At 39.7% G+C, this 22,726-nt stretch overlaps 1 pseudogene; it reads right to left on the bottom strand.

The window, feature by feature from the left end:
* Positions 1–101: 101 nt before the first annotated feature.
* LOC129670934 (elongation factor 1-alpha 1-like) lies at positions 102–22,493 on the bottom strand (annotated as a pseudogene).
* Positions 22,494–22,726: the final 233 nt, after the last annotated feature.

Raw genomic sequence — 22,726 nt, 5'->3', positions numbered from 1 at the left:
AATTCTAAAATGGTTACCCAATAGCATAAGGAATGGAAAAGGCAAACACATTTAATTCATTCTTCTGAGAAAGGCTGATTACACTAGGAATGCATCCTTTTTCACCTTAAAAAAGAAAAACAACAAAAATTTAAACGGCTATTTTTTCCTTAATCCCATTAACTGTTCTTTGTTGGTATTTCTATAACTTCACTTCAAAATAGGGCAACTTTGTAAATAATTTAACCCTGGGATATTTCTTCTTTTTCTTACATATGCCTTTAGATAGCTAAAGATAAATTTAATATCTATATGCCCATGAGTCTAAAAAATATTTTCAAGGCAAAGTTATCTTCTGTTTTCCAGAAGTGTGTCTGTTCTACTGTCTACTTGATACTTTCTTTTTTATATTTATTTTAACAGCACTTCAAAGTCGGATTTTCTGTGAGATCTCATATCTTAGTGAATAGCTCCACATACACTCAAGTTTGTAGGTTGTAATTCTGGACATCAGCTATAAAATCTCCTACTTCCACAATATCTGTAGCTAACAGTATCTGTTTCCCAAAGTCCTACTCACATCTCCAGCTAAATATGATTTTACACTCTGAATTTCTCCTTTTCTGCAGGAATGCCAACAACCCCCTTAGCTAAGAAGTTATTCTACTTTACCTTGTTTGTTCTATAGACTTGCAACATACGGCAAAGTGCACTGAGAATTTGGAATTGCTCAGCTCATCAGTTCTCATGCCACTGGAGAACAGCTACAACAGGTGGTCAGAACAATAAGTTAGTTTCAAGAATTACAAAAGAAGAAATACAAAACTGTAAGCAGAGTAATATGAAAGATTGTCATTCTCTGTGGAGTATTGTAGAACGAAGAGATGATGAGAAAATATGCACAGAGAACATAGTAGTTAGGATTCATGAGGTGAGAATATTATACTCATTTTTCATGCAGATGTTAGGTTTTTTTTATGATCTTGATTATCTTGTCCATGCTACTAAGGATGTGACTTAGCCATCATAATGGCTCAATGCAACAAAATGGCACATGCTGTATAATTTGTCTTCTACAGATGTCTGCATTGGCTCCTGTTTTGATTTTGTCATGAATGCTAAATTCAAGTGTATACATGAAACACAAAATATGCAACAGAAAGATGTATATGAAGATAGATAATAAGGGATTGATGGTGCTATACTTGAAAAAGAAAGATACAAATAAGATCACATTAAATAGTGAGAAAATTTTTACTTGTTATCTCCATACTTTTGCAAAAATAACAAAATTAATTTCACCATTATATATTTCAAATTAGATCTTATTCTAGGGAAAGTATAATGTCCTTCAACTTTTACCATCTTGACATCCATTCTGCTTTTCTTCCCATCCCATCTCTTTACTGAGTTTTTGTTTTGATTTCCTATGTGCTAGGGAAGACCTTTCACACCTTTTACTAATACAGCAATTTATCAGCCTTTACTAAGATTTAAGAAATGAACAATTTTTATTCTTCAGTAATTTATTTATTTAATCACTTTGTGGTGTGATTAAATGAATCATAGGTCCTTCCCTTCTCTCCTCCAAGCACACCCCTCACATCCCTACTCCATGCCCCCTCCTCTTCTCCTTAGAGAAGGGAAACAATCCACCCTGGAACAACAAGTCAGAGCAAGACTAAGTGCATTTTCTGCCACTGAGGACAGACAAGGCAGCCCAGCCATGGGGTGTGTGTGGGGTAATCCAAAGGCAAGCAACAGAGTCAAGAGACTGCCCTTACTCCCATTGTTAGGGTACCCATATAATGACCAACCTGCACATCTGCTACATGTGTAGGGTGCCTAGCTCCAGCCCATGCATACTCTTTGGTTGGTGGTTCATTCTCTGTGAACCACCATGTGCCCAGGTTAGTTGACTCTGCAGGTCTTCTTGTGGTGTCCTTTACCCCTCTGGCTCCCTCAATCTTTTCTCCCACTCCTCCTCAAGACTCTCCAAGCTCAACCTCTTGTTTGGCTGTTGGTCTGTGCATCTGTTTCCATCAACCGCTGGAAGTAGTCTCTAAGATGACAGCTAAGCTAGGCTCTGTGTACAAGCATAACAGAGTATCATTAATAGTGTTTGGATTTGGCTCCCTCCCATACTGTGGGTCTAAAGATGGACTAGTCATTGGTTGGCCATTCTCTTAATCTCTGCCACATCTTTTTCCCTACACTTATTATGGGCAACACAAATTTTGTGTCGAAGGTTTTATGGGTGGGTTGGTGACTCCCATCCTCCACTGGAAGTCCTGACTGGCTACAGGAGGTAGCTGCTTCAACCTCCATATCACTACTGCTAGGATTCTCAGCTAAGGTTATCTTCATTGACTCCTAGGAACCTTTACCCTTCCCAGAGTTGCCCTCTCCCTACTGATATTCTTTCTCTTTCCCAACCCTCTCTCCCTATTCCCACTCTACTCCCATCTGATGCCCACCCCAGACATCACATGCTATAGAGCAAGAGGAACACTTCTTCATTCCTTGTGGGAGGCAAACTTTTACAACCACTTTCAAAATAAATATGTTGCTTTCTCAGAAAGTTGGGAATAGCTCTACCTCAAGATCCAGCTATATCACTCCTGGGCATATACCCAAAAGATGCTCCACCATACGACAAGGACACCTGCTCAACTATGTTCATAGAGGCTTTATCTGCAATAGCCAGAAACTGGAACAACCTCTATGTCCCTAAACCGAAGAATAGATACAGAAATTGTGGTACATCTAAGCAATGGGATACTACTCATTTATTAATAACAAGGACATCAGAAAATTTGCAGGCAAATGGATGGAACTAGAAGATAATCAAAAGATCACCCTGAGTGAGGTAACCTAGACCCAGAAAGACACTCTTTGGTGTGTACTCACTTATAAGTGATTTTTAGCCATTTGGTACAGGATAACCATGCTACAATCCACAGATCCTCAAGACGCTATGTAACAAGAAGGGGCCAAGGGAGGATGCTTGAATCTCACTCAGAAGGGGAAGTAGAATAGACTTTTTTTTCATTTTATAATTTTAAATTTTATTTAATTTTTTATTAATTATAGTTTGTTCACTTTGTATCCCAGGTAAAGGCCCCCTCCCTTTCCCCCCTCTCAACCCTACCATCCCTCTGTCTTCTCTTCCCATGCTCCTCACCCAATCCACTGATAGAGGAAGCCTTAGTCCCCTTCCATCTCACCCTAGTCTATCAGGTCTCATCAGAACTGTCTTTCATGGTCTTCCTCTGTGGCCTGGTAAGGCTGTTCCCCCTTCAGGGGGAAGTTATCAAGGAGCCAGCCACTGAGATCTTGTCAGAGACAGTCTCTGTTCCAATTACTAGGGAACCCTCTTGACCACTGAGCTGCCATAGGCTACATATGTGAAAAGGTTCTAGGTTATATCCATGCATGGTCCTTGGTTGGAGTAACAGTCTTAGAAAAGACCCCTGTGCCCAGATATTTTTTGGTTCTGTTGCTCCCCTTGTAGAGCTCCTGACCCCTCCAGGTCTTTCTAACTCCCTCCTTATTTCATAAGATTCCCATCATTCTCTCCAAAGTTTAGCTATGCATCTCAGCATCTGCTTTGACACCCTGCAGGGTAGAGTCTTTCAGAGGCTCTCTGTGGTAGGCTCCTGTCTTGTTCCTTATTTTCACCTTCTTCCAATGGGATCATTTGCCTTTCTGAATGAAGATTGAGCATCTTACTGAGGGCCCTCCTTCTTACTTAACTTCTTCAAGTATACAGATTTTAGTACGTTTATTCTATAATATGTCTAATATCCACTTATAAGTGAATATATACGATGTGTGTCTTTCTGCTTCTGGGATGATCTTTTTTTAGTTCCAACCATTTGCTTTCAAATTTCATGATTTCCTTGTTTTTAATTGTTGAGTAGTATTCCATTGCATAAATGTACCACAATTTCTGTATCCATTCCTCCATTAAGGGACATCTGGGTTGTTTTCAGATTCTGGCTATTATTAAGAAAGCTGCTATGAAGATGGTACAGAAAATGACATTGTTGTACACTTGAACAACTTTTGGATATATGCCTAGCAGTGATATAGCTGGATCTCGAGGTAGCATTATTCCTAATTTTCTGAGAAAGCACCAAATTGATTTCGAAAGTGGTTGTACAAGTTTACATTCCCACCAGCAATGGAGGACAGTTCCCCTTTCTCCACATCCTCTCCAGCATATGTTGTCACTTGAGTTCTTAGTCACTTGAGTTCTTAGTCTTAGCCCTGCTGATGGGTATAAAGTGAAATCTCAGGGTCGATTTGCATTTCTTTGAAGAAAGGATATTGAGCATTTCTTTAAGTGTTTCTCTGACATTCAATATTCCTGTACTGAGAATTCTCTGTTTAGCTCTGTACCCCACTTTTAATTGGATTACTTGATTTGTTTCTGTTTAACTTCTTGGGTTCTTTATTTATTCTGGATATTAGCCCTCTGTAAGACACAGGGTTGATGAACTTCCTTTCCCAATCTGTATGCTGTCATTTTGTTCTGACAACAGTGTCCTTTGCTTTACAGAAAGTTTTCAGTTTCATGAGGTCCCATAAATTGATTGTTGATCTTAGAGCCTGTGCTGCTGGTGTTCTGTTCGGGAAGTTGTCTCTTGTGCCAATGGATCAATGGAATCTAACAGAAGACCCAGAAATAAACCCTTCACAATTATGGACACCTGATTTTTGACAAAGCAGCCAAAACCAGACAATGGACAAAAGATAGCAACTTCAACAAATGGTGCTGGTCTAACTGGATATCTACATGTAGAAAAATGCAAAATCTATTCTTATTACCCTGCTCAAAAATAAAGTCCAAGTGACTCAAAGACCTCAGTATAAAACCAGACACACTAAACCTTTTAGAAGAAAAAGGGAGGAAGAGCCGAGAATGTAAATGTTAAGTAGATAGATAGAAGGAACTGGGTGAGTTAGCACTGAACTCTTTTAATTTTCTCTGCCTGGACCTATCTTCCAGATGTTCCCACTGTGTTCTTCCTCATTTCTTTTAGGACACAACTCAGATAATATTTCCTCACTGGTCTTCCTTGACTTCTCCCCGCCAAAACACTTGTAATTAATTATGTTATGACCACTCTAAAATTTTAGCTCTGCCTGAATTAATTCTTCTACTTTTTTTTTCTCTTGTACCCAACATGATTTTTAAAATGATGACAGTCATTTAGAACACCTTCAACAAATACTGTTTGTGTGGAAATAAAGGCATATTCTGATGCAATCTAGCTATGAAATACTTCAGTGAGAACTCTAGAATGATATACTCTAAAAAGATCTTTATGAAACCCAACACTATGTGTGATGGTTATATGCCAATAAAAATAAATTAATTAAAAATGGCAATTCTTGGAGGGACAAGATAGCAGCGTCAGGAGAACTCTGCGTCTGAGGAGCAGGACATTTTCTGTACAGTGACTGAAATCTGGGCCCTAAAACAAGATCGATAATGTTTCCCAGGTGAGAGGAAACCCTCACAGCATGGGAATCAGTTAGGTCCAAGCTCAGATCACCCAGTCAGAACCCGGAAGAGATCCCGGGTCCCACAGGTACTAGGTCACCAGACCAGAGCCACAGGCCTGCGTGTCCTGATCACCTTCCCAAGCTGATCAGTGGACACAAAAAACACCAGAGACTGAGAGTCCCAGTCGCAAGAAAACCCCACAGGGAAGGACGGAAACAGTACTGACATGTGTCACCCAGTCTTTCCTTGGAAAAAGTCTCACAGACCTGCGGGTACAAGCCTCCATCACTGAACTGAGCTCCAGCCGAGAGAACAGACAGTTGCTGCATGCCTAGCTCTTCAGCACAGACAGAGCTGTATGCCTCAGGATGACAGAGACTGGGAGTCCCTGTCGGGAGAAAATCTCACAGGGAAGGAAGAAAATGGTATTGACTTCGGTCACCCAGTCATTCCCTGTAAAAAGTCTTGCAGACTGGTGAGTAAGAGCTGCCATCACTGAACTGAGCTCCAGCCTCAGGCACAGACAGTTGCTGTGCTCCCAGCTCTCAAACACAGACAGAGCTGTGCACCCCAGGACACCGGAGACTGGGAGTCACTGTTGGGAGAAATGCTCACAGGGAACTAAGCAAAGGGGATGGACTTAGGGCACCCAGTATATCCCTGGAAAAGGTCCCTCAGACCGGCCCAACCCAGGGAACTGCTGTGCACCAGATAGCCTGCTGTTACCAGGAGAGTGGTACTCACCCGCCACAGATTACCGCTTGGGTACAGGGAAACAGAGACCCAACCTCAGACCTACAAAAGCCCAGAATCCCAGAGATTAACCCCCAGATACTGCTCCAAGTGGCACCCAGTTATCCCTAACAAAACTGACCAAACAATGGGACACACAGGTTACAGCAGCAGATCACTAAATTTACAGCAAGAAACCCAGAAGGAGGGCAGCTATCTTCAGGACTTCTCCAGGTAAGAGGAGACCCCTCTCGACTAATAAGGACCACAGTTACCACTCAGGTCCCTATGCCTGAGGTGAGCAGTGGCAACTCCTGAAAAACACTAGCTATCAAGTGACTATACCCAAAAAGCTGAAAAAGCTTCCTTCAGGAAAAAACAAAACAAACAAACAAAAAAAAAACAAAAAACAAAAACATCTTCCTGCCAAGGGGATTCTCTCCACCACAGGATTCCAGGAACTACGAGAAACTAACTCCAAACATGTAAGATAGCCCAATGGTAGAGGCCAGCATAAAAGCTCAACCAAGAAAAGGCAGAGCAATATGGCATCTCCAGAACACAGTTATCCAGGGGCAAGTAGCCCTGGACAACTCAGCATAACTGAAATTCAAGAAGATGACCTGACATTTAAGCTCATGAAGAGGATAACAGAGGAAACAAATAAAATGTGTAAAGACATAGAGGAAGAAAAACTGAAACAGATTACAGATTATGGCTATCCATAAAGAAATGGAGGAAGTTAAAGACAAGCAGATTATGGCCATCCGTGAAGAAATACGGGAAGGTGCAGCCAAACAGTTTGTGGCCTTCAGAGAAGAAATAATTAAATCAGTGAAATAAAAGAAATAAAAGAAACAGAGGATTGTTCAAACAAACAGCTGAAGGAATTGAAGGAAAAACGGAGGGGGGGCAAGATGGCGGTGCCGGGAGAACACTGTGTCTGAGAAGCAGGACAACACTCTCCATGCAGCAACCAGGAGACTGAACTCTGGGCCCTAAAACTACAGCGATCGTGTTTCCCAGGTGAGGGGAGGCTGCCACAGCGTGGGAATTGGTCAGGTACACTCTCAGCTGCCCAGCTAGAACCCGGAAGAAATCCCAGGTAACGCGGGCTTTGGGTCTCCAGGCGGGAGCTGCTCAAAATCCCTACTCCCTCTTCGGAGGAGGCAGGAGGTGTCCAGCAGAATCTGCCACAGACCACATAATCTGTACACCAACCCGAGATCGGGGCTGAGAAAACTCAATCCTTTCAGGCACTCCCCCAAACGCCACCATAATCCTGCCTCGGCAGAGCGGAAAATAAAGAGGCACACAGCAGCTTCACAGTGCCGGGACCTCAGTGCTGCCAGCTGCTCCAAGCAAACAAACTTGGGATCTGGGACTGTGGTCATTCAACACGTCCTGAGACTCTCCCCGGTCCAGCACAATAAGGTCTAACACCAAGTCCTAACACTGGGGGGCCCTCGACCCCTGGCAGAGAAACCCTGGCTCAGGATTGGGACTGAGAAGTCCCAACCCCTTCTGGCACTCCCCTGAGAACACCGCCATAAGCTTGCACTAGCGGACTGGAAGGACAGAGGGAAAGGACAGAGAGGCAGCCTGCCACAGAACACAGCACCCCCTCTCCAGCTCACCCAGTGGCCCCTGGCAGTGAAACCCAAGCTGTGTCTGAGGACACTCAACCCTACCTGGTACTCTCTCGGGATCAGCAAAACATAGGTTCTACTGCCAGGCTGCTTCTGGCAGAGATCTGGGCCCGGGATTTGGGATTGAGAACACTCAACCTAACTCTTTCCCGCACTACCCCAGGACCAGTCAACATAACCCCTCCTGGAAGAGGGAAAGGACAAAGAGGCAGCACACAGGAAAGGTGGACACCGAGTCCTGAGGCCACAGTGTCACAGAGCTGACTGTTAGCCTACCCGCGCATTTTCCACAGCAGAACCAAATCAGAGAGTAGAGAGCAAGGGAAACCCCTGTGCATTCCAACTGGTCCTGCAAGAGAGTGAGTGAGCATTCTAGGGATAATTTGCACCAGACCCAGGGCCTCTCCACAGAAGCAACCAGACGAGATCCCTGCCACCCACACCCCTAGTGTGGACATCATAGGGATTCTTGGGATAGCGACCCCAACACTGAAGCCTCTGCCTTGTGGGTCCACCAGTGTAATCCAGGCAAACAATCCCTGGATCTCAGACACAACTGTATAATAGTGGCCTGCAAGCCACTGCATTAGTCAGAGAATCCACACATGCACACGGCGCCCGCAAAGTGCATGCTAATAGCGCCAGCTTCACATTCCTTACTTAGGCAAAACTGAAACCACAGTGCACACTCCCAAACCAGTGAACCTCTCTCATCTTCCTGAATAAACAGTCCAGAAAACAGAAAGAGAGGATCATAGCCCGAACTACAATCTCCAGGAACAGACAGTGAGGATTATAAATAACCAGATGGCTAGAGGCAGACGTAAGAACACACCCAACAAAAATCAGGACATAATGACCTCACCAGCAACCCCACAAACCAATGGAAACTTCAATTCACTAGATATACAGGAAAACAAAATCAAAACTATGTTTCTCCAGCTATTAGAGGTCCATAAAGATGAAATGAAAAAAGCCCTCAGAGAAATAGCCAAAGAAATTGAGACGAACCAAGAGGAAACAAATAGTGCTCTCAGAGAAATGACCACAAAAATTGAAGCAAACAGAGAAGAAATGCACAAAGCTCTCAAAGTAATGTCCACATAAATGAAGGCAAATAAAGAAGAAATAAGCAAAGCTCTCATAGAAATACAGGCAATTATACCCAAAGAAGTAGAGGCACAATTAGTGATACATAGAGAGGAAACGGACAAAAAAATAGAAGCTATCATTGAAAAGCAGGAGTCCACATTCAAACAGATGAAGGAAATGGTGCAAGACATGAAAACAGAGTTAGAATCAATAAAGAAAACACAAATAGAGAAAAACCAGGAGCTGGAGAACATAGAGAAAAGATCAGGAACTACAAAGGTAAGTATCACCAACAGAATACAAGAGATGGAAGAAAGAATCTCAGGAGCCGAAGATACACTTGTGGAAATTGACATGTCTCTCAAAGAAAAAATAAAATCAGAAAAGTTCCAAACACAAAACATCCAAGAAATCAAGGACACCATGAAAAGACAAAACCTAAGAATAATAGGAGTAGAAGAAAAAGAAGACATCAGGCTCAAAGGTCCGGAAAATATTTTCAAGAAAATTATAGAAGAAAACTTTCCCAACTTAAGGAACGAGATGGCCATAAACATACAAGAGGCCTACAGAACACCAAGTAGACTAGACCAGAAAAGAAATTCTTCACGTCACATGATAGTCAAAACACTGAACCTACAAAGCAAAGAAAAAATTCTAAAAGCAGCAAGGGAAAAAGGCCAAATAACATATGAAGGTAGACCTATCAGAATCACACCAGATTTCTCAACAGAAACTATGAAAGCCAGAAGGGCCTGGACAGAAATCATACAGTCCTTAAGGGACCACAGATTCCAACCCAGACTACTATACCCAGCAAAACTTTCAATCAACATAGACAAATAATTCAAAATATTCCAAGACAAAACCAAATTTAAACAATATCAACATAGTAACCCAGCTCTACAGAAGTTACTAGAAGGGAAACTTCAAACCAAAGAAAACAACTACATCTAAGGGAACAGAGGAAAAAGATAACTACACAACAACAACAACAAAAAAAAATACAAGCAATGAAACTCAGTGACACCACCAACACCACATATAAAGTAAGTAACAATTGTTGGTCACTAGTTTCTATCAACATCAACGGACTCAATTCTCCAATAAAAAGACACAGACTAACAGAATGGTTGTAGAAACAGGATCCAACATACTGTTGCATCCAAGAAACACACCTATGCAACAAAGATGAAGACTACCTCAGAGTAAAGGGCTGGAAAAATGTCTTTCAAGCAAATGGTTCCAGAAAACAAGTGGGAGTAGCCATCCTAATATCTAATAAAATAGACTTTCAACCCAAGTTAATAAAAAAAGATAAGGAGGGCCACTATATTCTCATCAAAGGAAAAATCCACCAAGAGGGCATCACAATTTTGAATATCTATGCCCCAAATACAAGAGCACCTACATTTGTAAATGAAACAATATTAAAGCTTAAATCACACATTGATCCTAAAACCCTAATAGTGGGAGACTTCAACACTCCACTCTCACCAAGGGACAGATCAACTAGACAGAAAACAAATAAGGAAATAAAAACACTTACACAGACCCTAAGTCAAATGGACCTAATAGATGCCTACAGATCTTTTCATCCAAACTCAAAAGAGTATACCTTCTTTTCAGGACCGCATGAAACCTTCTCCAAAATAGACCATATAGTTGGTCATAAAGCAAGCCTCAACAGATGCAAAAAGATTGAAATAATCCCTTGTATTCTATCTGACCACCATGGACTTAAGCTGGACCTCAACAACAACAGAAATAACAAACACCCTTCACGCACATTGAAACTGCACAACTTGTTACTCACTGACAGCTGGGTTAAGGAAGAAATAAAGAAAGAAATTAAAGACTTCATAGAATTCAATGAAAATGAAGGCACAACATACCCAAATTTATGGGACACATTGAAAGCAGTGCTCAGGGGAAAATTTATAGCACTAAGTGCCTGCAGGAAGAAATTTGTAACATCACATACAAACAACTTAATGGCCCAACTGAAAAACCTAGAAAAAAAAAGAAGCAGATACACCCAAGAGGAGCAGATGGCTGGAAATAATCAATCTCAGGGCAGAAATCAATCAATTAGAAACAAATAAAACTATTCAAAGAATCAATGAAACAAAAAGCTGGTTCTTTGAGAAAATCAACAAGATAGACAAACCCTTAGCCAAACTAACTAAAAAGCAGAGAAAATCTATCCAAATCAACAAAATCAGAGATGAAAAGGGTGACATAACTACAGACAAAGACGAAATTCAAACAATCATTAGATCATACTACAAAAGCCTATATGCCACAAAATTTGAAAGCCTAAATGAAATGGACAATTTTCTTGATAGATTCCATCTTTCAACATTAAGTCAAGATCAGGTAGAAAGACTGAACAGCCCTATATCCCCCAAGGAAATTGAAGTAGTCATTCACAGTCTCCCTTCCAAATAAAGCCCTGGGCCAGATAGTTTCAGCGTAGAATTCTACCAGACCTTCAAAGAAGTGCTCACACCAATTCTCCTCAAACTATTCCACAAAATAGAAACAGAAGGTACATTACCAAACTCATTCTATGAAGCAACAGTCACCCTGATACCTAAACCACACAAAGAACCAACAAAAAAAAGAGAACTTCAGACCTATCTCTCTTATGAACATTGATGCCAAAATACTCAATAAAATACTTGCAAACCGAATCCAAGAACACATCAAAGATATCATCCACCACGACCAAGTAGGCTTCATCCCAGGCATGCAAGGGTCGTTCAACATACGGAAATCCATCAATGTAATCCACCACATAAACAAACTGAAGGAGAAAAAGCACATGATCATCTCCTTAGATGCTGAAAAAGCATTTGACAAAGTCCAACACCTATTCATGTTTAAAGTCTTGGAGAGATCAGGAATGCAAGACCCATATCTAAACATAGTAAAGGCAATCTACAGCAAGCCTATAGCCAGCATCAAACTCAATGGAGAGAAACTTAAATCAATCCCACTGAAATCAGGGACAAGACAAGGCTGCCCACTCTCTCCCTACCTCTTCAACATAGTACTTGAAGTCCTAGCCAGAGCAATAAGACAACTAAAGGAGATCAAGGGGATACAAATTGGAAAGGAAGAGGTCAAGTGTCACTATTTGCAGATGATATGATAGTATATATGAGCGACCCCAAAAATTCAACCAGAGAACTCCTCCAGCTGATAAACACCTTCAGCAAAGTGGCAGGATACAAAATCAACTCAAAAAATCAGAAGCCCTCCTGTATACCAAAGACAAAAAGGCCAAGAAAGAAATTAGGGAAACAACACCCCTCACAATAGCCACTAACCACATAAAGTACCCTGGGGTGACACTAACCAAGCAAGTGAAAGACCTGTTTGAGAAAATCTTCAAGTCTCTGAAGAAAGAAATTGAAGAAGACCTCAGAAGATGGAAAGATCTCCCGTGCTCATGGATTGGTAGGATTAACATTGTGAAAATGGCCATCCTGCCAAAAGCAATCTACAGATTCAATGCAATTCGCATCAAAATACCAACTCAGTTCTTTACAGACCTTGAAAAAAAGATTCTCAGCTTAATATTGTGAAACAAAAAACCCAGAATCTCCAAAACAATCCTGTACAACAACAGATCATCTGGAGGTATCTCCATCCCTGATCTCAAGTTGTACTACAGAGCAATAGTAATAACAAATGCATGGTATTGGCATAAAAACAGAAAGGAGGATCGATGAAACCGCATAGAAGACCCAGAAATAAATCCACACACCTATGAATACTCGATTTTTGACAAAGAAGCCAAAACCATTCAATGGAAAAAAGACAGCATCTTCAACAAATGGTGCTGGTCCAACTGGATGTCCACATGCAGAAAAATGAAAATAGATCTATATTTATCACCCTGCACAAAACTAAAGTCCAAGTGGATCAAAGACCTCAACATAAAACCAGATACTCTAAATCTGTTAGAACAAATAATGTGGAACAGCCTAGAACTCATTGGCACAGGAGACAACTTCCTGAACAGAAAACCAACAGCACAGTCTCTAAGAGCAACAATCAATAAATGGGACCTCATGAAACTGAAAAGCTTCTGTAAAGCAAAGGACACTGTCATCAAAACAAAACAACTGCCTACAGATTGGGAAAGAATCTTCAGTAACCCTTTATCTGACAGAGGATTAATATCGAGCATATACAAAGAACTAAAGAAGCTGAAAAGCAGCAAACCAAGTAATCCACTTAAAAAATGGGGAACAGAGCTAAATAGAGAATTCTCGACAGAGGAATAACGAATGTCAGAGAAACACTTAAAAAAATGTTCATCCTCATTAGCCATCAGAGAAATGCAAATCAAAACGACCCTGAGATATCACCTTACACCCATCAGAATGGCCAAGATGAAAAACTCAAGGGACAACACATGCTGGAGAGGTTGTGGAGAAAGGGGAACCCTCCTCCACTGCTGGTGGGAATGTAAACTGATACAAGCACTCTGGAAATCTATCTGGCGCTTTCTAAGACAATTAGGAATAGTGCTTCCTCAAGACCTAGCTATACCACTGCTAGGTATATACCCAAAGTTTGCTCAAGTACACAAAAGGAATATTTGCTCAACCATGTTTATAGCAGCTTTATTTGTAATAGCCAGTACCTTGAAACAACTCAGATGTCCATCAACTGAGGAATGGATACAGAAATTGTGGTATTTTTACACAATGGAATACTACTCAGCAATCAAAAAGGAAGAAATCATGAAATTTGCAGGCAAATGGTGGGATCTAGAAAAGATCATCCTGAGTGAAATATCCCAGAAGGAGAAAGACAAACACGGTATATACTCACTTATATAGACCTACAAGATATGATAAACATAATGAAATCTATACACCTAAAAAAGATAATCAAGAGAGCGGACATGGGGTAAGATGATCAATCCTCGTTTAGAAAGACAGATGGGATGTGCATTGAACGTATGACAGGAGTCTACTGAGCGCATTTGAAAGACTCTAAGTAGCAGTGTTTTCAAAGCAAAGACTCATGACCAAACCTTTGGTAGAGTACAGGGAATCATAAGAAAAAAGGGGAGTTAGTCTGATGGGGAAAGGATAGGAGCTCTACAAGGACCAAATATATCTGGGCACAGGGTCTTTTCTGAGACTGACATTCAACCAAGGACCATGTATGGATATAACCTAGAACCTCTGCTCAGATGTAGCCTGTGGTAGCTCAATAACCAATTGATTTCCCATCGTGAGGGGAACAAGGACTATTTCTAACAGGAACTCAATGACTGGCTCTTTGGCCTCCGCACCCCCCAAGGGAGGAGCAGTCCTGTTAGGCCATAGAGGAGAGCTTTGCAGCCAGTCCTGAAGATACCTGATAAAACAGGATCAGATGAATGGGGAGAAGGTCCCCCCTATCAGTGGACTTGAAAAGGGGCTCGGTGGAGAGGAGGGATGGAGGGAGGGACTGGGAGGGAATGAGGGATCGGGACACGGCTGGGATACAGAGTTAATAAAATGTAACTGATAAGAAAAAAATAAAATTAAAAAATATAATAATATATTTTTTTCTTTTAAAAGAGACTAAATAAAACACTAATTATTTCACAGCAATTATATAGGATTTTCCTCTATGATGGTTTTGTATGGAACATTTAAAAAAATTAATTATATCAGTTTTGGAAGGAGAATAATAGGACATGCAAGTATTGTACCATAGTTAAATGGCTAGAGGAAGTCCATGACACTTAGAATAAAGTTGTATTCAAAAGCCCAAGCTATTAACTTCCTTAGAGTGCTTGCTTTTTTCCTTCAAACATATTAAGTTAAGTCAGGAGACAAAAAATAAAACTCTCTCCTAGTTAAGTTTACACTTCGGTTACAGGTCAAATATTTTCACAACCAACCTCAGATGTATCATGACATATTCATAAGAGAACTGACATAATGATCATGGCTACTTGGAGTTCTACAAGGATGATATCCATAGTTTAATCTTACCTACACCCCCTGGATCACAGGCTTTCTACAATGACAGGATTAGACACCAACTGTTATCAGTTGGTGACATTAAGGGAAAATTTTCAAAACATGGTAACATTTTTGCATTTAGCAGGTAGACAATGGTGGTACTAATGAGATGGACTTGCCAGTCCTATAAATAAAGAATTGTAATCTTTACATGCCAGTTATATCTCTTTGGCTTAACACTAGGCTAAGTGATATTTATGATTTCTTCAAGCTCTGATATTTGTTGAAGCTGTTGTTTCCCTTTTCTTGGAATCACCATATTAATGTGTAAATTACTAACATTTTAATCCAATAAGAACATTTTTCAAGTGATTTCATTTGGATATGATGTGAAATTTCAACTTTCCTTGCAGCCAACAAATTATTTTCTTTCTAAGCGCACAGTGAAAGTAACAAAAATAGCATAAAGAATTGGAATGAAAATGGATTTTTGTATTTCAAAGATTTCCATGTATTCTAGAAAATAACAAAATATTAACCTTTAACCTAAGTATTCAGTTTACAGAATCATAATATATCTAGAGTAAACACTAAAATAAAAGTGAAATTGCATCTAATAAAGACCCAAAATAAAAATACAATTTGTAAGAAAAAATATCAATTAACCCAGGGCGAGTTAGTTCAATAAACAATATAAAGGGCATTGCTAAATAATAGTGAAATTATAAGCTTGAATTAGAACATATCTACAATTACAATTATTTTGAATGGTTAAAAACCAAAACCACACTATATACTAAAAGTATACTTATAAAGACACAAGATGATGGAAAAATCCTGAATAGGCAAAAAGATAGATAATTTAAACAGAATACATACAAAAGCATAACTCAGTGATTTAATTCTATACACACTTCAATAAAAATATCAACCAAAATAAACAATACAAAAACCTCACAAAAACAGAATGGTGAAATGTTTATCAGGATGATACAACAGTAGTCATGTTTATGAACTTGACTTATTGAGAGGGTTTTTCATTTGTTTTGTTTTTGTTGTTCTTTATGTTTGAGAGAGGATAGAGAAAGAGAGAGAAAGTGAAAGAGAAGGACAGAGCACATAAATTTGCATGGGTAGGGAAGTAAGGAGGATCTGTGAAGAGTTGAGAAAGGAGAAAAACTTTATCAGAAAAGATGTAATATTTTTACTTTTTTCTTTTTTTTGAGATTATAATATAATTACATATTTTCTCTTTTTCCTTTCCTTTTTCAAAGCCTTTTATACTCTTCCCCTGGCTCTCTTTCAAATTCATGGCCTCTTTTTATTGTCACATGTACATGTAAGCGTATGTGTATGCATATATGTGTATATTACTAAATATAATCTGTTCAGTCTAAATGTTACTCATATGCATTTTCAGGACTGACCATTTTGTATTGGATAACCAGTTGGTGTGTTCTTCTCTGGGGAAGATTATTTGTCCTGCTCTCACATTCCTTAGTTGAGGTCTCATGGATTATAACCAACCACTTGAACATGTCTATTGTTGTCCTTGTTAATCTCACTTTTTGAAAGTCATGTTGGTGAGATTTTATGGGTTTAATTTCTCACATAACTAGGAGACATGATTTCACAGCAAACTTCTTGATCCCGTCTCTTAAAATCTTTCTGCCTCCTCTACCATAATGTTCCCTGAGACTTAGGTACAGGACTATATTGTAGGTATATCCAATTGAGAATGGGTTCCACAATTCTGATTTTGATTAGCTCTAGTTTCTGTAATGGTCTCTCTCTCTTTTTTTTTCAACAAAAACAGTTTCCTTGATGAAGGATGAGTACTAGACTTATCGGTGGGTAGGTGGACAAACATTTAGAGTGTAGCTAAGGATTATATTTGTTTAGTGAAGTGGGAGGTTGTTGGTTTTCCCAGATTTGCGACTTCACTATCCCTGAATAGATAGCTAGGTTTACAGTACCAGGTGTGATTTACTTCTTGGTGAATAAATCTACAGTCCAACTAGTAAGCTTTATGGTTACTGCCCTGTATGTGTGCCAATACTGTATCCTTAAGGTTATTTTGCCATTTTTGTCATTGATATGCTTTAGAGGCGTCATAGCAAGGTAAGATTGGTGGTTATTTCCCTTCTTTCTGATACAGTCAATGATATTACTCAGAAAGGATAAATTCAGGTCAGTTCAAGCTCAGGGGCCTCTGAGCTCTGTGTCTAATGTTTGTGGTGTTTTCAGTAATAAAGACTTACATTCTACCTTTGGAGGAACTGGTATTTTTTTCCCTGGAGAAGACTATTTGTTTTGCTCTTATATTCCTTACTTGCCTGTATATTCATATATAAATTAGTTGTGTGTGTGTGTGTGTGTGTCTGTAGAAAGAGAGAGGATAGATTTGACAACATAAAACAAGAACATACATATGTATACATTCATAAATATATGCTATATGTTATATTGTGTATATATATATATATATATATATATGTTCCTGCTTTATGTTGTCAAATATATTTATATGTATTTTCACAATCACAGACCCTTTTTCACCTATTAAGTAATAAGACAAATTCCATTGAAAGTACAGAATCTCTGAATACTTTTATCAAGTGCTTTGCGCTATTTTATCTTTATATAACTCAGCATATTTCAAGTGCATATTTATTTCAAGTGCAATAGTTTAATATTGAAACTAAAGAAAAAGATGTCCAGTTTATACCAAAATTGTGCAAGTTTTATGTTATCTAGTCACTAAATACAAATCAATAACAATAATATTCCTAGAAAACAATTTAGTTGAAATATTGAAATGACAGACTGGGAAGAATGAAATTCTAAAAAAAATAGACATATTTCAACTGACTAATAATGACAACAATAACAGCAGTGAAGATATGTGACATATTTTATTCACAGGGAGCATGTAATGAAGTATTTACAGGAAATTTTGTAACTTTAATTTCTTTTTTTTTCTATTTTTTACTTTTATTAATTAAAGTTTATTCACTTTGTATCCTAACTGTAGCCCTTCCCCAAACCCTCCCAAACCCACGGTTCCTTTCTCTTCTCCTATGCAGTCCAATGATAGGGTAGTGCCTTTTCCCCTTCCATCTGACCCTAGTTTATCAGGTCTCATCGGGACTGGCTTCTTTGTCTTCCTCTGTAGACTGGTAGGGCTGCGGTGATCAAAGAGCCAGCCCATGAGTTCATGTCAGAGACGGTCCCTGTTCCTATTATTTGGGAACCCACTTGGACACTGAGCTGCCAGGGGCTACTTCTATGCAAGGGTTCTAAATTATCTCCATGCATGGTCCTTGTTTGGAATATCAGTCTCAGAAAAGGCCCCTCTGCCCAGACTTTTTTATTCTGTTTCTCTCCTTGTGGAGCTCCTGTTCTCTCCAAGTCTTTCTATCTCCCTTTTCTTTCATAATCTACATTCAGAAAGGCAAACAAGATGGGTATCAGAAGAGGGAGAAAACAGGGAACAGGACAGGAGCCAGTCACAGAGGGCCTCTGAAAGACTCTACCCAGCAGGATATATGCTGATATTAATTTAATTTCTTATAAAATGGCTGCATCTCTATGGGCACAAGAGAGATGGCCCTGCCAGTCAATTACTGTAAGGTAGCATGTTTATGGGGAAGATGCATTCTCCTCCTCGACACCAGAGGCAGTTGGGAAAGCTGGCCCTGAGGTCATGAGAGTTGGAGAGCACTTAGGAGAGGGAGCCACACACCTTTACTGAGAAGCACAGTAGAGCAAGCTCTGGTGGTGTGGGCATGGGTAAGAGCAGGAGAACTGACTCTGCCCCTTGCCGACTGAAGCATTGGATGAGCTAGCTGCTACTCTGCTGGAGAGTTCACCCTGGCAGTGTGAGCATGGGAGAGTTGGTGGCCTTACCAAATCAGCTACTACCCAGGCCCGGATCCAGGGCTCTGATTTGATTCATCCCCAAATCTGCCTCATCTATGAACTTCTGGACCATGTGAAAAGGCTGGTCCTACAGATCCAAAGCTCTAGGATCTCCATTAACAATAACCTACAGGAGTCCTCAGTTTTGATGGTTTAGTCTAGAATCCTCTCACCTGACCCATGACTCATTGCAATGAATGTTTGCAATACACACTGTGTGAAAGACTACAGCTTCCACGATGAGATGTATTCTTTGTTTTAGTTTGTGGGGCTTTTTTGGTTGATTTTTTAATTTTCTTTTGGAGGGAGGTTGCAAAGGCAGAAGGAAGATACAAGGGATGGGGAAATGAGTGGGATTTGGATATGTGATGTGAAACTCAAAAAGAATCAGTAAAAAGTTTATAAATGTCTCTACTTCAAAATGTAAAACGAGAGAGCAAAATTAATATGCAATATTTTATAATGTATAATTTTAATTCATAATTTAAATATAATAAAATTGTGATGATTTATTACAGAAGCAGTACTTTGTAATTTTTGAAATTAAAATATTTACATTGTTTTTCACTCTCCTTTGTTTTCCCATTGTTTTTCACTTACCTTATTACCTCGCCTAAGTGTCCCTCTGGCCTCTTTAATAATACCTATATGTTTATAATTCTAGAGGTTGGATATTGGGTATGGAAGGATCCAGTAACAACATTTTAAAACTAAAACTAAAACTAAAACTAAAAGTAGGTCAACAATGAAAACTAAAGCAAAGAGTCCCTGCACTCTGCCAAGGACAGGAACTCTACAAGGAGAGCAACAGAACCAAAAAATATGAGCACAGGGGTCTTTCCTGAAACCGATACTCCAACCAAGGACTATGCATGGAGATAACCTAAGACCCCTGCACAGATGTAACCCATGGCAGTTCAGTATCCAAGTGGGTTCCATTGTAATAGCAACAGAGATTGTCTCTGACATGAACTGATTGGCCTGTTCTTTAATTACTTCCCCCCTGAAGGGGAAGCAATCTTACCAAGCCACAGAAGAAGACAATGCAGCCCCTCCTGATGAGACCTAATTGACTAGGATCAGAAGGAAGGAAAAGAAGACCTCTCCTATCAGTGGACTTGGGGAGGAGCATACATACAGAGGGTGGAGGAAGGGAGGGTTTGGGATGGGAGGAGGGAGGGAACCACAGGGCAGATACAAAATGAATAAAGTATAATTAATTTAAAAAAAACTAAAGCAAAGCTTTGTGTTAGACCACTTAATTTGCATGTGCAACCCATGTATCCTCAAGCAGTACTGAAAAATAAAACATGAGAGAAGATATCCATGGAATGGAAAATAGACAAACATTAAAGAACATGAAGAATTGAAAACCTAAATAAATAACAACCATATGTTATACTCATGAATTGTAAAACTTAATATTTTTCAAATGTCAGTGATTCTCAGATTAGTCTATAGATGCACTATAACCTTTAAGAAAATCTTACCGTGATTTTTGTAGAAATTGATAAGCTGACTTTCTAAATAAAATCAGAATTTAAAGACATGGAATAATAAAAGCAGTTTTAAAAACTAAAAATTTAGAAAGACACACTATTTTAAGGATTACTATAAATCTAGGACTGTAAATATTATAGTAATTGTCAGGAGGATTTATGAAGGATAGTTCAGAAAACACTCTTGATCCTTGCTTTTTTCACACAACCTATGTTGAACGGATTTTTTTTCTCATTAAACATGTTTTAATGGGTCTCAAAATTCTGTGACAGATTTTTGGTCAGAGGACTTTGCAGCCAGTCCTGAAGATATCTCATAAAACAGGGTCAGATTAAAAGGGAGGAGGTCCTCCCCAATCAGTGGACTTTGAAAGGGGCAGGGAGGAGATGAGGGATGGAGGGTGGGATTGGCAGGGAATAAGGGAGCAGGATGCAGCTGAGATACAAAGTTAATAAAATGTAACTAATAATAAAAATAAAATAAAATTAATTTAAAAAGTACTGATTTTGAAAACTAATAATTTAAAACAGACATACACATACACACACACACACACACACACACACACACACACACACAGTAGTCCACAAAACATTCTTCTTTCTTTCTGAAGGTTTTCTGATGCATTGTTATCATTAACCAGTCTTTTAATATTAAACTTAAATGGCCAATTGAGACAAACCGTTCTGACACCGTTCTTCCACCACTGATTAAGACTGGGGTGTCAGATGTTAGGCATAATATGCATTTATCCTTCTGAGCTTTCTGGACAGACGTGATGACTTTGCCAGCTCCACCAGCTTTCTTGTCCACAGCTTTGATGACACCCACAGCAACTGTCAGCCTCATGTCATGAACAGCAAAACAACTCAGTGGAGGATAGTTAGAGTAGCTCTCATTTCTTGCCAGGGACAAAATCAGCAATGGTTGCATCACCCTACTTCAAGAATTTAAGGCCATCTTCCAGCTTCTTGGCAGAAGTACGATCAACCTTTTATTTAAGCTCAGCAAATTTGCATGCTATATGAGTTGTGTGACAATCCAGTACAGGAGCAGAGCTAGCACTAATATGGCCTGGATGATTCAGGATAATCACTTGAGCAGTGAAGTCAGCTGTTTCAGTTGGTGGGTAATTTTGCTCTCACCAGACACGTTGCCACATCTTACTTCTTTGACTGAAATGTTCTTTACATTGAAGCCCATATTGTCCCCAGGATTAATGTCACGCAGGGCTTCATGGTGCATTTCAACAGACTTGACTTCTCTTGTGACATTGACTGGAGCAAAGGTAATCACCATGCCAAGTATGAGAATACTAGTCTCCACAAGGCCCACAGGAGCAGTACCAATACCAGCAATTTTATAGTCATCCTGGAGAGGCAGTCGCAGGGGCTTTTCAGTTGGATGAGGTGATGGCAGGATACAATCCAAACCTTCCAGAAGTGTGGTGCCAGTGGTGTTGACATCTTTGCAGGTGACTTTCCATGCCTTGAGCCAAGGCGTATTAGTTCTTGGCGCCAGCATGTTGTCACCATTCCAACCAGAAATTGGCACAAATGCTACTATGTCAGGGTTGTAGCCAATTTTCTTAATGTAGGTGCTGACTTCCTTAATGACTTCCTCCTATCTCTCCTGGCTGTAGAGTGGCTCAGTGGAATCCATTTTGTTGACACAGACAATCATCTCTTTCACAACCAGGGTGTAAGCCAGGAAGTCTTGCTCATGGGTGTACCCATTCTTGGATATACCAGCTTCAAATTCACCAACACCAGCAGCAACAATCAGGACAGCACAGTTGGTCTGATAGGTTCCTGTAATCATGTTTTTTTATAAAGTCTCTGTGTCTTGGGGCATCAATGATAATCTCAGAGTATTTGCTGGTCTCAAATTTCCACAGGGAGATGTCAATCGTGATACCATGATCATGCTCAGCTTTGAGTTTGTCCAAGACCCAAGTGTACTTGAAGGAGATTTTTGCCATCTCAGCCGCCTCCTCCTCAAACTTTTCGATGGTTTCTTTGTTGATTCCACCACATTTGTAGATCAGGTGGCCGGTTGTGGTGGACTTGCCTGAATCTACTGACCAATGAGGATGATGTTGATGTGAGTCTTTTCCTTTCCCATTTTGGTTTTGAATTAGCATGGAGATTTTTACAACACCTGTGTTCTGATGGCAAACCCATTGTGAAAAAGAGAAAGGAATTTGTTTTTAACAAATAGCAACAGAAAAGTTGGATATCCATATTGAAAAATAATGAAGCTCATCGACTGAAATCATAAACAAAGGATTAACAATGTGTCATTGGCATGAATGCAAAATAATGCATACTGCACATTTGTTCAGTTAAAAACAACTT

This window comes from Psammomys obesus, unplaced genomic scaffold (assembly GCF_907164565.1).
Source record: "Psammomys obesus unplaced genomic scaffold, mPsaObe1.curated_primary_1811, whole genome shotgun sequence".
In the NCBI taxonomy this organism is placed as follows: Eukaryota; Metazoa; Chordata; class Mammalia; order Rodentia; family Muridae; genus Psammomys; species Psammomys obesus.
The sequence above is the reverse complement of the archived record's forward strand: the minus strand, read 5'-3'. Positions and strand labels throughout refer to the sequence as shown.